This window comes from Anabrus simplex, chromosome 1, assembly GCF_040414725.1.
Source record: "Anabrus simplex isolate iqAnaSimp1 chromosome 1, ASM4041472v1, whole genome shotgun sequence".
NCBI lineage: Eukaryota > Metazoa > Arthropoda > Insecta > Orthoptera > Tettigoniidae > Anabrus > Anabrus simplex.
Window position 1 is genome coordinate 1,498,640,267 of NC_090265.1, and position 14,497 is coordinate 1,498,654,763.

Here is a 14,497-nt window from a genome sequence, read left to right on the forward strand (position 1 = left end):
AATGGCTTCAGAGTGAGAGACATCAAACTACTTAGTGATGCAATTCTAGTGCATTTAAAAGTGTTCTAGACAGCCAGCCCTAAGGCAAAAGATACAGTATTAAAATACTTGAATGTGTAGGGCACATACAGAACAGAATTGGAGGGCAGACTCTTATGGAGGGCAGACTCTTAAAACTGAAAAAGGAAATGGGTAAGAAAAGACTTGCAGGTGGCAAACCTATAGGGGTCAAGGCAGACTAACTGCCAAAGAACTACATAAACTTCAGATCTACTATGGGAGTGCTATAAGAAATAACATTTCTCTGTGATATTTCATGGTGTGGCTATAAAATGGCACAGGCTGATGGGTCAAATTTTCACCACAAGAGCCTGCCAGAAGTAGTTTCAGATGTTGTGAAACCGACTTACCAGTTCTTGGCACATCCAGACCTTTTGAAGAAACGTGTACATGGGAAGACAAAATCCTAATGAGAGTTTCAATTGATTGATATTTATTTATTTATTTATTTATTTATTTATTTATTTATTTATTTATTTATTTATTTGGGAAAACCAAACAGCAAGAAGCTGAATTACAGAGTTCCGCAATGAAAAATATATTTACAATAGAGTAGCACAAGGCAAACATAAAAAAAAATTAGTGTATGCACAATGAAGGAAAAACATCTAATGATAAAAATAGAGAAAAATTAAAAACTAACAAAATAACAGTAGAGACACAACAATTAACAACAAAACATAAAGGCAAAAGAAACAACGAGGAAAACTGAAGACTGAACTTAAAACGAAGAGAAGAACTTATAGCTAGGCACAGTAAGATAAATACAGATGTAACACATAAGTAACGGTATAGTACAGTAAAAAATAAATAAATATTACATAATGTACAAAAGTGGGAACAGCAATGAGAAGGGGAAAAAAAAAGGAATATGAAGAAAACGTACTAGGTTAAGTTAAGGAAGAATTGATTAAAGGAGGTACACGAAGAAAAAACGTCCAAGTTCCTGTCAGAAGATAAAGAGTTAAGGAGGGTTGGTATGCGGATAAATAAACTTCTCTGAACGAGAGAGAGAGAGGCGGGAATACGGAATATGAAGGGGTGGCTTAATCCTGGTTTTGCGAGTTGGAACATGTAAGGAAAAGAACGATGCAGGTTCAGGAGAACGAAATAAACCATTAACAGCGTTATATAGGAATCTAAGGTCAGCTACTTTCCTGCGATCAGATAACGGGCGAAGGTTTAACTTATCCAGTATCTGATTACTGCTCAAGTTTCGACAATCACACACTCTGGCTCTAACAATAGCACAGAAGAATGACTGCACGCGGTCAATGTGATTCAGATTAGTGGGTGAAGAGGTAGACCAAAAGGGAGACGTAAATTCAATAATCGGTAGGATCCAAGATACATAGTAGGTAGGCTCGGAGGGCGTGGATATCTGTGATGTCAGAAAATCCATACAACAAATTGAGAAGTGACATTGCTCGTGCGGTTATCTTTTGTATACGGGGGCAAATAACAATTTACTGTCAAACAACACTCCTAAGTAATTTTGTTCTGTTAGAGTTGGGAACGGGTTACCGAGGAGGGAGTACTTACTAAGAATAGGGGAGTTATGAAGTGTGATCGAAATAGAGGAACACTTGGTAGGATCAGGTTTATGACGCCATGTGGAGCACCATTCAGAGAGTGAGTTAAGCCCACTCTGTAAGGAGTTTACGTCTGATAAGGAATCTATCTGTTTGAATATTTTACAGTCATCTGCAAATAGTAGAATTACACAAGAAACAGAGGATATAGAATTAATGCGATCGTCAATAAATAAGACAAAGAGAAGCGGACCCAGGACACTGCCCTGTGGGACGCCAGAATGTACCGTAACAAGAGTCAAATTGAACCCATCAAGAACCACACGCTGAGTTCTGGCATTGAGGAAGCTCTGCAGGAGAGTTAGGAAGCGACCATGGATATTAAAATGTTGAGAGTTTATAGGAAAGAAGTGCGTGATCTGTGGTATCAAAGGCCTTTGCAATATCAATGTAGCACACGTCAAGCTGAGAACCAGCATTAAGAGCAGATGTTGCACGGTGGAGAAGAACAGCCAGATTAGTTAGGCAGGAGCTACCAGGAAGAAAACCATGCTGCTGGGATGATATATAAGGGTGTGAAAGAAAGAAGACACTGGTGGATAATATTTTCACATATGAGTGCCAGTGTGGGTAATATAAAATCGGATGATAGTTTCTGACATCAGACCTCTTTCCACTTTTAAAAACCGGAGTGATGTTAGCAATTTTCCAGTCGTCAGGAAAGTAGCCGGCTAAGAAGCAACGGTTAAATATAACAGCAATAGGATGGGCAAGAGTCGTAGCGGTATTCTTAAGGAAGACAGGACTGAGACCATCCAGACCAGTAGGTTTATTTTCTGGCAGGGAGGAAAGTAAAGAATAGACTTCTGACTTAGAGGTGGAAAGATTACTGAGAGTATGAGAAGGAACAGAATCAATACACGGAAAATCTGAGAACTGAACAGGTACAACAAAATTAGACGCAAAGTAATTGTTGAAAATTTCCGGTCTATTACTACCACTGGCTAAATTATCACCCCAAGTCACTGTGTCTGGCACACGCTTTGTATTTTTCCTGCTGTTTATCAGAGACCAGAATCTTTTGCTATTACTTCTCATTTCTAGGCAGGCAGAGTTTATGTAGTCCTGGCAATCCCATTTTAGAAGCTGTTTATGGTGTTTGAGAAGGTCAGACAAAGTTTTATAGCTGGCTTCAGAAGGTGACCTTTTCCAGTCTTTCCAGGCTTTCGTTTTATTAATTTCTGCAATTTTGGTGTCACTTTTCTTCTAGGGTGGGCATCTGGCAGATGTTATACAAGTGGGAACAAGGTCATGGATCACAGCATGAGTCCAGTCATAGAACAGGTCCACTACTTCTCTGACTTCACCCACTTGCAGCAAGTGCCAGGGTAGAAGAGAGAGCGTGTGATTGACAGCCTGCCATTCAACCTTTCGCCACATGGGTACGTTGCCCCAAAACATCATTTCATCAAATGTACTGAAAATTGGGGCTTATGATACCCATCTTGTATTCAATAGTAGAAATATTGGCAGGATTCAAGTATTAGAAGACCTTGGGGTTACACCAGGTGAATTTACAACAAATATTCTGAACGGCATCAATGAGACGAGAATAGCCAAGGCAGACTCTGCAGTGGATGTTTTGAAGATATATCCCCGTCATAACAAACAAATAAGGGAAAAGGAAATGATAGATGCAGAAGATGAGGAGTATGGGTATGGCAAGCACTGAAAACTTTAGTACCAGGCATTACACTGTAATTTCAAATTAAAACTTAAAACAAAGAATCCTGTAACTTACTTTTTTTTTTTTTTTTTACACATTTGGTGCATTTTCTCAGAAACTACTGCATATAAAACAATGAAACTTGGTAGTCTCCCTTAGAAGGGTACTGTATACAATCCTGTCCACCAGAATTTTAATAAAAAATTTAGTTTAGAAATTATGCTGTGAAGATTGCCATTTTTATGCAGATTATTCCAGAAAAAATAGTTTTTTATTTTTATTTCAAGTAATTTAAAAGATATAAAAAATTTGTTGCACAGGCTTTTAATTTGATGCTATCTAAAGCTGTGGGTACAATTTTAGAAAGAAATATTCAGTAGTTCTGTAGACAATGCACCATAAAATTTTTAAGATGGGTAATTAAAAAAAAATAAAAAAAAAAAAAAAAAAAAAAAATCAATTTTCAACATGTAGTTATTGAAACTATCATTTAATTATAAATAATTTACACTATTAGTAAGAGTGTTTAAAGTGACAGTACAAGAGTTCAGCTACATATCTTCTAAAATGTAGAACTTATGGGCATTTTCCTTGGACCATGTATTTTCACCTACATCCTTAAATTTATATTCATGTGGTACGGATCGCATCAACCGTGTCCTGTCCTTGTACCACTCTTCTTTCACTAACTTGTCCCAATCATGTCCCCTCTGCAGTACATCCTCTTCACTCAATCCACTTTCTTCTTGATGTTCCCGCAGGTAAACTTCTTTCCACCTCTCTTTAAAATTCCCTCCTTACAGTACTTTTTGCTGGCATCCATTTCATGTGTTCAAACCACTTCAGTCTCAATTCCTGGTGAATCTTACTGACGAGAGTATCTCCTATGCCAACTTCTTCTCTAATCTTCTAATTCCTGATCTTGTCCTTCCTGGTCTTACCGTGGTGCGAAAGAATTTCATTTCACGTGCTTGGAGTTTATAATGATCCTTATTGGTTATTGTGGTGGTGCCATGGCTGTATGTAAGCATCAATGTATGATAAGACTTGTAGAGTGTCATCTTTTCATTCTGAACCACCATCAGCATTGTCTTTGTCTTGCTGATGTTTAGGCCATAACTCTAAAATTCGCTACTCCAGCTTTGTAATCTCTCTTCCAATTTCTCTTCTGATTCACTCCAGATAGCAACATCATCTGACTCCAGATGGCAACGTCATCTCTGAATATGAAGGTTTGTAGGTCAGCATGTCTTTATCTTATAAGTGATGCTATTATGATATCCATGACAATGATGATGAATAGAATAGGTGATAATGAACTGCCCTGCTGCATTTCACTCTTCATTTCAAACGTCCAGAAAATCACCACTTACTTGAATACAGTAGACACCGCACAACATGCCGCTACGAAAGTTTAACTTCATGGACACCGCAATAAACTGCGAATTTCTACCAGCTGAAGTCTAAGAATGTGCCAGTTATTTAAACATATCTTCGTGCGCTGTCCTTGACTAAACCATTTGACAACTTCCAATAGAGGAACTTTTTCAGCGTTTTCAAGATATTTTAACAGGAAGCACTAATGAAACGTTTTACATGATGCAACGCATCTAAGGATTTTAGATCTCACCAAGAGCCTTATTTTAATTTCATCTTATATTTTACGTGTTGTGCATATGGTTCATTCTAGGATCTCCAGATGCTTTTAATACGTTTTAACCCATTAGTGCATAGCGTCCAAATTGTGTAATATTTATACATGGTTTTAAGCCCGCATTCAGAAAGGCTGTAGCTAACAAGAACCAAGGATACATCATTCTTTATCCTTACCATTCATTGTTCAATCACACTTATTGCAAGCATGGCGGTAAGATAGTACAGAGTTTTGTGCAACAGTCAAGCTTTTTATTTATGAATTAACAAATATTTCCAATAATTGTAAACTTTGGTATGGACCATATTGTTGACACTCCTATGAATCTACTGACACACAAAGATGTCAATTATTTCTTATTACTGACGTGACAGAGGCTTGTATATATACCTGTCCTGAAAATCGGACGCTATGCACAGGGAGTCCTACTGTCTCAGACATTTTCATTCCTTTACTAGTTTGATGGTGAATGAAATATTGGAAGTTTTGGAGGAAAAACCGAAATCTGGAGAGGAGCAGCATATCAAACCTCCTGATAACGGGTGTGAAACGGTTAATGATAATGACAGATGAGTATGAGGGTAATCTAAATTACATTGGTAGAAACCTACTTCTGAGTAAATGTGAAGGGCAAATAGCTTGAATAAAATATGAAAAAGGGAAGGCTAGGTCCAGTGGTAGTCAAAATATTACTGAAAGTTTACAGATGGAACTGAAAAACCAGAAAACCATGCAAAAGGAATATGTCATATGAACATAAAGAACAATACTTAAGATCGGGCCAGTATCGGTATCCCTGTTTCCGATATCGCTGATAGAAAATTCAAAAGCATTAGTAAGTCACATTGCAACATAAAAGAAGCAACTCCAAAGTGGACAAGTTCACAATCTACATCTCATTTGGTGACTGACTGTTTTCAAAGGCTGTCCAGCAGTTTTTATCATTCCCAGAACATTGATGGCAGTCTGAGCAACAGGGTTCTTTATGGCTGAACAATTACTGTCCATTCTGGATGTTCCCTTTTCTGCCTTTACAAGGATTTTCTGTTTACTGCTTCTTTAAACGCCTCTGTTTTTGTTTCATCATTATAGGCATGCACATCCCACCTCGGCCTTCTCATGGATTTACTTTGTTTCTGTCATTTTAGCCACATAGCCATTTTCAAAAGGTTGTGGTCTGTGTTTGCATCTGCCCCAGAACGTGCCTATCGCACACGCCTTTGTTTAGTTCCTGTACCATTATTTTACCAGGATAAAGTCTATCTTATGTCTATGGTGATCACTCCAATTGATCCACGTTTTGGTGCTTGAGAAAAGGTACTTGTTATCACTACAGATGGGAATTTGCTGATTTGCCTATTTTATTCCTGTGTTCATAAACATAGGCTTTTGAGATATAAATCCATTAGGGTCTTTTTATCTATATTTTGTTGGTTTTATTGTGCCTATAAATGTCTATTTCAGGGGTTTGTGCATATTTGGAGTATAATTGCCTATTTGATGCCTTTTGACTGTATTTTAAAAAAGCCTATTTTCTTCCAGTGCATCATATTGTAGCTAGTGTGCTCAACAGAATTATCTTCTCTATTGTCAATATCTGTTTACCCCACGAACAAAATAGAAGTCACCAGAAATAGTTCTAGGGAGATTTCCATCAGGAGAAACGAGTAACAATTTGACCTCAAAGCCTCCAACCCCCTAAGGCATATGCGAGAACCAGTCAACTATGTTGCACAACCCATATACCCTGTACCTCCCTTCCGATGTGAACTGTTGTACGCGTATGATTTATGTTTAGAGCGTGTTGTGATTAATTGTGAAATGGAAGAAGAAGTAGTGTGTTTTTGGCAATGCCCAAAGAAAAATCGTCGAAGTCCTACTGGCTGAAACAGTAGATCACACAGGATCCCAATTTCATAACGGATGGAAGGGTAGTCTGTTAAGCTTGCTGTAAGGAGGTAAGTTTGTTTGTTCCTTTTATCTTTCCTGTGATTGAGAACTATGATCACATTTCATTGTAGCATATATAGACCTATTAATTTATGTACTGTGGCAAGTTGTTTTGTTGCAGTGCTTTATTTTTTTATTTTTTTTTTGCTAGGGGCTTTACGTCGCACCGACACAGATAGGTCTTATGGCGACGATCAGTGCTTTATTAGTTGTGAACTTTCAATAATTCATATTGCTAAAATGTAAATAGTCATTAAATTACTAATAAATAATGTTATTTGCTTTACGTCCCACTAACTACTTTTACGGTCTTCAGAGACGCCAAGGTGCCGGAATTTAGTCCCGCAGGAGTTCTTTTACGTGCCAGTAAATCTACCAACACGAGGCTGTCGTATTTGAGCACCTTCAAATACCACCGGACTGAGCCGGGATCGAACCTGCCAAGTTGGGGTTAGAAGGCCAGCGCCTTAACCGTCTGAGCCACTCAGCCCGGCCATTAAATTACTGATCGAGGTGTTAGAATGCCAGTGGTCTCTTGTCACAGCATGGATGAAAATTAAATCGGTATTTTGCACTGTGATTCATTTCCAGTGAAAATAGAGATTTACAACTTAGATGTAATTTTTAAAACTCCCTATAAAAAATTGTGAATACTATTACACTTCCGCTAAGCCTTCGCAAAACACAGGTTACAAATCCAATGTAGCCCGACTAGGACAATGCCACAGCCTCTAGAGTCTTGCTAAATTGTGACAAAAATAAGGTTATGGGCGCATATCACGACAATTTCAAATTACACGGTTCTTAATTTTCAATGAAGGTAGCGGCGGCCTAGTGGGCACATATGATGCAGGATCTATTGCAGCCAACAGAAAATAGTCTTCATGACAGCTGACCCGGCTGACCAAAGCCGGCGAATAGAAACAAATAAAATGTTCAAAATTCTGAGATTTATAGTGCCTCCATTTTCATTCTTCTATATAAGTAAGAAAAACTGCTAGGGCCCGCTTGGTGGGTCCTTGGCAAGCATAAAGGACGGATCTCTCTTCTACACTACTCCGGTATCATTTCACGTCTATTATATTTTTCACCCGGTGAACTTGACACGATACTGCCAAATTATAATTGAAAATCCTTGAGAACATATTTCCATGTAAATTACTAATTCCCTTCTTTCTATTTGAAAGTTTTGTACTTCTAGAAATATCATTTATAATAGTATTTTTTTAAAGAAACAAAAGCATGATATATACAGTACTAAACATTAGTGCCAATTAGCCCAACTGTAGAAATTAAAGATATAGGGACAATGTAATTTATGCCAATTTTATTATTTTTCAGATCAAATGTGAGAAAAATACCACATAGTTCAACTCATAAATACTGCGATGCATCTGATATGAGTACAGAAATATGTATCAACGCAGCCTTTCTACCAGTCCAATTTGGGCAGCGACCAACAACCATTTTCTTCAGACCTATGCACTGCAATGTTGGGAGCTAATATGCCCCTGCATAAACCAGAGCATCTTCAAATTTCAACAAGCTGCTAGGAGCAATCACCAAGTTGGAGAAGAGTGGCATGCCGCTGGTGGAGTCATTTAGGATTGTGGACTTAGGGGGAAGTTTTGACTGATCCTCTGGGAAGGCAACCGCTGTCAGTGAAATAAAACCAGATGAAGTGACTTCACTTAAGTTTAGTCCAATCACTTCATGTGATGTTGAGAGATCTTTCTCTCAGTACTAAAACATTACGAATGAGAGGAGAACAAGACTGTTTCCGGAAAACACTGAAACGTTGCTTGTAAATTCCTTTTATAGTACCGAGTGTGTTATTAAATTATAAGTACATTTTTCATGCCTATTTTGTTGCCTATTTTACATGTTAGTGCCTATTTAAATGCCTATTTTGGCTAATTTAAGAGCCTATATGCCTGTCTATTTTAACTGCTTTTAGTGCCTATAATTCTCGTCTCTAGTTATCACACACCCACATTGTTTACAGAATACCACCAACCTTTGACCTCTTTCATTTCTTATTCCTAAATCAATCTTAGAAGCACAGATACTGGAGGCATTTTCACCCACAATGGCATTTCAGTTACCCTTAATGACGATGTTATCCCTGTGTCCCGTGTGCTCTACAAGAGCTCTACAGTTTCGTCATATATGCCTTGCTGAAACCTGGTAAAGAAGGGAATGATCCAAAGAATTTTAGACCAATTGCGCTACTATGTCACCTTTACAAACTGCTGGAAAGATTGATCTTAAATCGCCTATTACCTGTAATTGACCCATTACTTATACCTCAGCAATCTGGATTTCGTCCTGGTAAAAGCTGTACTGGACAGTTATTAAACCTTACACAGTTTATAGAAGATGGGTTTGAGGCTCGTAAGGTGACAGGAGTGGTATTTGTTGACTTATCAGCAGCGTATGACACTGTCAACCACCAGCTACTATTAGTGAAGGTCTACAATCTAACCAAGGACTTTAACCTAACAAGACTCATCGCCACTCTTTTGCAGAATCGCAGGTTCTTTGTTGATTTCCAAGAACAGCGTAGTCGATGGAGACTACAGAAAAACGGTCTTCCGCAAGGAAGTGTGCTGGCTCCAATTCTGTTCAATATATACACAAACGACCAACCCATAGCCCCCAATTGCAGTAGCTTCTTGTATGCTGATGACCTCGCCCTAGCCACTCAGAGAAGAGATTTTGAAACAGTGGAGATCACCCTCACGGATGCCCTTAATGATCTTTCTAGATATTACAGCACAAACCAGCTTAAACCGAACCCCTCAAAGACACAAGTGTGTGCTTTTCAACTGAGAAACAGGGAAGCCACTCGCAAGTTAAAGATAGTATGGTCAGGAGTCGAACTGGAACACTGCGAGTCTCCAAAATATCTAGGAGTGACACTTGATAGATCTCTTACTTTCAAGAAGCACTGCATGAACTGCAAATCAAAAGTCTCCACCAGGAACAATCTTTTACGGAAACTGGCCGGATCACAGTGGGGTAGCCAACCTGAAACCATCCGAACTTCTGCAATGGCACTATGCTATTCTGCAGCAGAGTATGCGTGTCCTGTCTGGTATAATTCAACATATGCCAAACAGGTGGATATAGCTCTCAATGAAACTTGCAGAATTATAACAGGTTGTTTGAAATCCACTCCAGTTGAATGGCTCTACCACCTTGCAGGAATAGCACCTCCTTCTGTTCGAAGAGAAATAGCTGCGAACAAGGAAAGAAAGACAGTGGAACAGGAAAGGACCCACCCTCTATATGGGCATGCACCGCATCTGCAACGTTTAAAGTCAAGGAAGAGTTTTCTCAGAACTTCAAAGGAACTTAGAACCACTACTGAAAAAGCCAGGTTGCAATTATGGAGGGCTACATCCTACCTTCCTCCTGGCTGGATAAGATTTTCTGAAACTCTACCTCCTGGCTACAATGAAGAATGGATGACCTGGAAGTCCCTGAATAGACTGAGATCTGGAGTTGGCAGATCCAAAGTTAATTTGGCAAGATGGGGCTATATAGATCAAGAAAAAATCCAATGTGACTGCGGAGAAGACCAGACAGTCCAACATATGCTCCAGTGTCGTCTATGTCCAGCCTCCTGCACAGAAGATGAACTATATCAAGCATCAAAAAATGCTTTGGAAGTGGCCAAGTTTTGGGCAAATGTAATATAGTAATTATAACTGTGTACAACATGTATGTTTCTGATACGAGAATAATAATAACTTCACTTTCATCACAGATCAATGGTGGCATGTATATTTTTTGGATTATGACTGTGTCCACTGGTGGTGAACTTACTTGCACCATTAACATCCAGTATCTTATAATTCTGACATGGACTGTAGCAGTTCTGCTGTCTAGTAGTAGTGCTACACCTCCTTTTTTATTCTAGTTTCCAGAATGCACTATTCAATTCATCATTCTGGAACTCTCCTTGATCACACCAATTGGTCTCACATAGACCTAAAACATTCAGCTCATCTCTTCCTTCTCCTAATTTAATGTTCTCTGATTTACCAGTTCTCCCTATTATGTGATCATCCCATGTAGCAATGTTTGTTTATGTAAGGTTTTGCTTAATGACGATCTGAGAAGTCTCGCATCATCCCCTGCCGGGTCCAACTACCAGCATATGTTGATCTCCACAGATGCCAGCTACAACATTATATTCACTCATTTCTTGACACTGACAATGGAAAGTAGTGACGTGGTTTCCTGTTGCCTTCCACAACAACCCTCTACTGGAGCTCTATGTGCTGGTCATTGTCATCTAGTAGATACTTCCATACAACCACCTTCGAGAAGCCAAATAAATCGTCACTTATTCTACTCCTAAATAATAAATCATTTAGAGTGTCCTTTCTGTACAATAATTTTAATATTATCGTCTAAATTGTAAAAATTCAGGATCTTTAAGGTCATTCATGGTTTGTGAACTGGTGTCTCTTGAGAATACTACCTAATGTTGTTTGCTTACAGCCTCTACATCAGACATTGCTGACACATCCCTTTGATTTGTAGAGTTTTCCTTCTCAGCATATTAGCCACCCCAAATATGGAAACAGAAGCTTTTTGCAACTGCTCCAAACATGGAGAATAGACACTGTACAATGGATTCCAGTGTCATTTCCTCCACTAAGCACCATCACCCTACCTTAAGGGAGTCAGGTTATTTCATGCCATCTGATAATCAGCATTAGCAATTTGACAGCTGGTTGCCTACCCAGCTAACCAGACTCCTCCTTACTCTTGGTTTCGGATACAAAAAATAATAATATTAAAAATACTTCAACCTTAGAGGTAGTTGATAGGCGACATTAATGCCAGTTCTATCACACCAGACAACTTCTGTGGATATTGTAAATATTTATGGATATTGTAAATATTTAACTATACAATGGACAGATCTGTTAACATGAGTTATACAACACGCCTGATACCTGGTAGCAGAACGCCAACAGTCACGAGCTGATGAAGGATTTTCTCTTGCGACAACTACCGATGTATTGACCTTCGTTCGTTCCTACCATTAACTGCGGGCAGGAGCCAGTAAGGTTTAGGTCAGAGTTACGGCTTTATGGTCTCAAGGCTCATTATATACTTCCAATCTCCCATACCACTGTTAAAACCCGGCATTACTCGCTAGGTCCTTACGTGCGCCGTTACTCGCTGGTAAGCGCAGCGCTCACCTTTAGGTTTGAAGGCTATAATATGCCCTTGTAAAGATGCAGGTATTCTTAATATGTTAATTTGAGATAGTTATTTATTTAGGAACACCGCCGACTGGAGTGGCTATGGAGAAGAGCTGTACATTCGGGAGACACGCGAGTTCGATCCCCACCGTTAGCTGTCCTGAGAGTGGTTTTCTGTTTACGCTTCCAGGCAAATGGTGGGGCAGTTTCTGTTCATAGACTACAGCCGATTCCTTCCACCTATTTAGCCAACTTTGTTCACCATCATTTATTTCATCTTTATTAGCTCTTCAATTGAGGTTGGCGTCAGGAAGGGCATCCCGCCGTGAAAAAAGCTATGTACATTGATATCACAGTTTGCTATAAACGAAAGTTCCTCTCCTTCCCCAGAACGTGCAGACACTCTGAAACAGAGTTATGATTACTTTCGTAAACCTCAAATGTTTCATTACCATCAGTCTCGATGTTCAAGACCTTTCTTCCTTCATTTCACACAACCACGAAAGTATCTGATCACTGAATGCGACAATAACTTGTAAATATTGTCTAACAACAGCCACAGTATAAATATTTCGCATTAAACACAAGCATAAAACAAACCCTGACTTATTACAGTGAGCGAAATATAAGTAGCACAGTTCCTCGCTACTGAGCGCACTGCTCACCAAACATACACTGCCGTGCCTAATAATGAATTGTGGGCGTTTGTTTTCAAAGATAATGAAAATGACTGACACATTCCCTTCATAATAATCTGGTACAAAGGTACAGGGACTTTCAAAGGCGGATGTCTTGTAACATTCCAACAAGAAGCAATATAGTACGAAGGTGAGCGCCGCGCTCACCATGCGAGTAACCACGGGTTAAGGGTCGCCTAACCACAAGCAAAAATCAGAGTATACCTCAGTGAAAATCAATAAACCACATTATTCAGAAATTATTAGCAAAATGATCTGCATCTGTGCAGGGCTTTAGTTATAACATCTCTCTTGCTGTATATCCATTCACTTATTACACAAAGATGATGGAAGTAAAGCCAAAGTTTCACACATAATCTCTAAGATGAGCGTATTTCAATACAGGGTTTTCTGAGATTAAAACTGCATATATCCCTGTATAAAAATGAAAAACATGTAGAAATTAGCAGAAGATGTCCAAAATAAAGAACAGAACAACTATAAATTCAAAAGATAAAAATTATCTGATAGGCAAGATCCTTCAGCAATGATGTAAACAAATTAGTCTTTGTGTAGGAGAAATACTAAATGTCACAACACTATGAAAAAAATACTAAAACTGAAGGTAATTTGTTATAAGAATGGTGCGCACAATGATCAGAAGAACCAGAAAAAGAAGTAGCAAACAAGTAAAGACACAAATATACACCACATAAAAATTCAGAGCTGATCTTCCAGTGAACTTAATAGTCATTGCCTTCTATTATTTGATGTATACATTTCCAAATTCATTACATACATCTCTGATGGATATTTATATTTTTACTAATTGCCCTTCTTTATTTATAAAGGCAGCTGCGTGTAGAATTGTAGTGTTTTCTAACAGTAAATAGAAACAGCAGTATTAATGCCATCCTTTAAGGAAAGTAACACAGAAGTCAATATTTCAGGATCCTTGTGGTCATTCATGGTTTGTGAACTGATGCTGCATGGTGGTAGATTGTGCTTACATACGGGCACATGCAAGTTTCCTATGAAGTAATAGTCATTTTCAGGTAAAACAACCAAACCCATATAAATTAGAAAACCTATATATGCACTTATTTCCTCAGTGTTAGTGTCTTGTCAGGTAGTATCAACAGTGCCAGGTTTTCTTTGTAAATATTTGGCACAAATATTCATCCGCTTTGTTACTAGCTCATAAAATCCCCATCCCACAAATAACTTTTCTTTTAAAGATCTTTTTCTGAACTCACAGAAGGCAAATTATGATTTTGATAAACATTGTTTTCTCACATTTCCAGTTCATCAAAACAAATACAGTAAAACCTGTCTTAACGGACACCTCTCACCGGCGGACACCCCTCATTGGCGGACGATTTTCTAGGTCCATAATTAAATGCCATGTTGTGTATGAGTAATTTACCCCTCTTATACGGACACCCTTTATTACGGACACGGACACACCACAGCCACGAGAAACTCCAATTAAACCTCTCCTAACGGACACTTTCTTTTTCAAAAAATTCTGTATTTGTGTCCTGTACAGTATGTATTCGCTTACTTTTTGCACAGCCAGTACTTCCAAGAATCACAGACACCGTAACTTTTGATCCTGGCTGTACACATTCTTGGAAGGCAACACTAAGCTACGCTATCACTTCCGGAAGTTG

The 14,497-nt window shown here is 38.6% G+C and overlaps 1 protein-coding gene across 3 annotated transcripts in view; it reads right to left on the minus strand.

The window, feature by feature from the left end:
* Positions 1-14,497, minus strand: part of LOC136858445 (titin homolog) — a 415,865-nt gene that overhangs the window by 284,200 nt on the left and 117,168 nt on the right. The gene's annotated exons all lie outside the window — the stretch shown is intronic.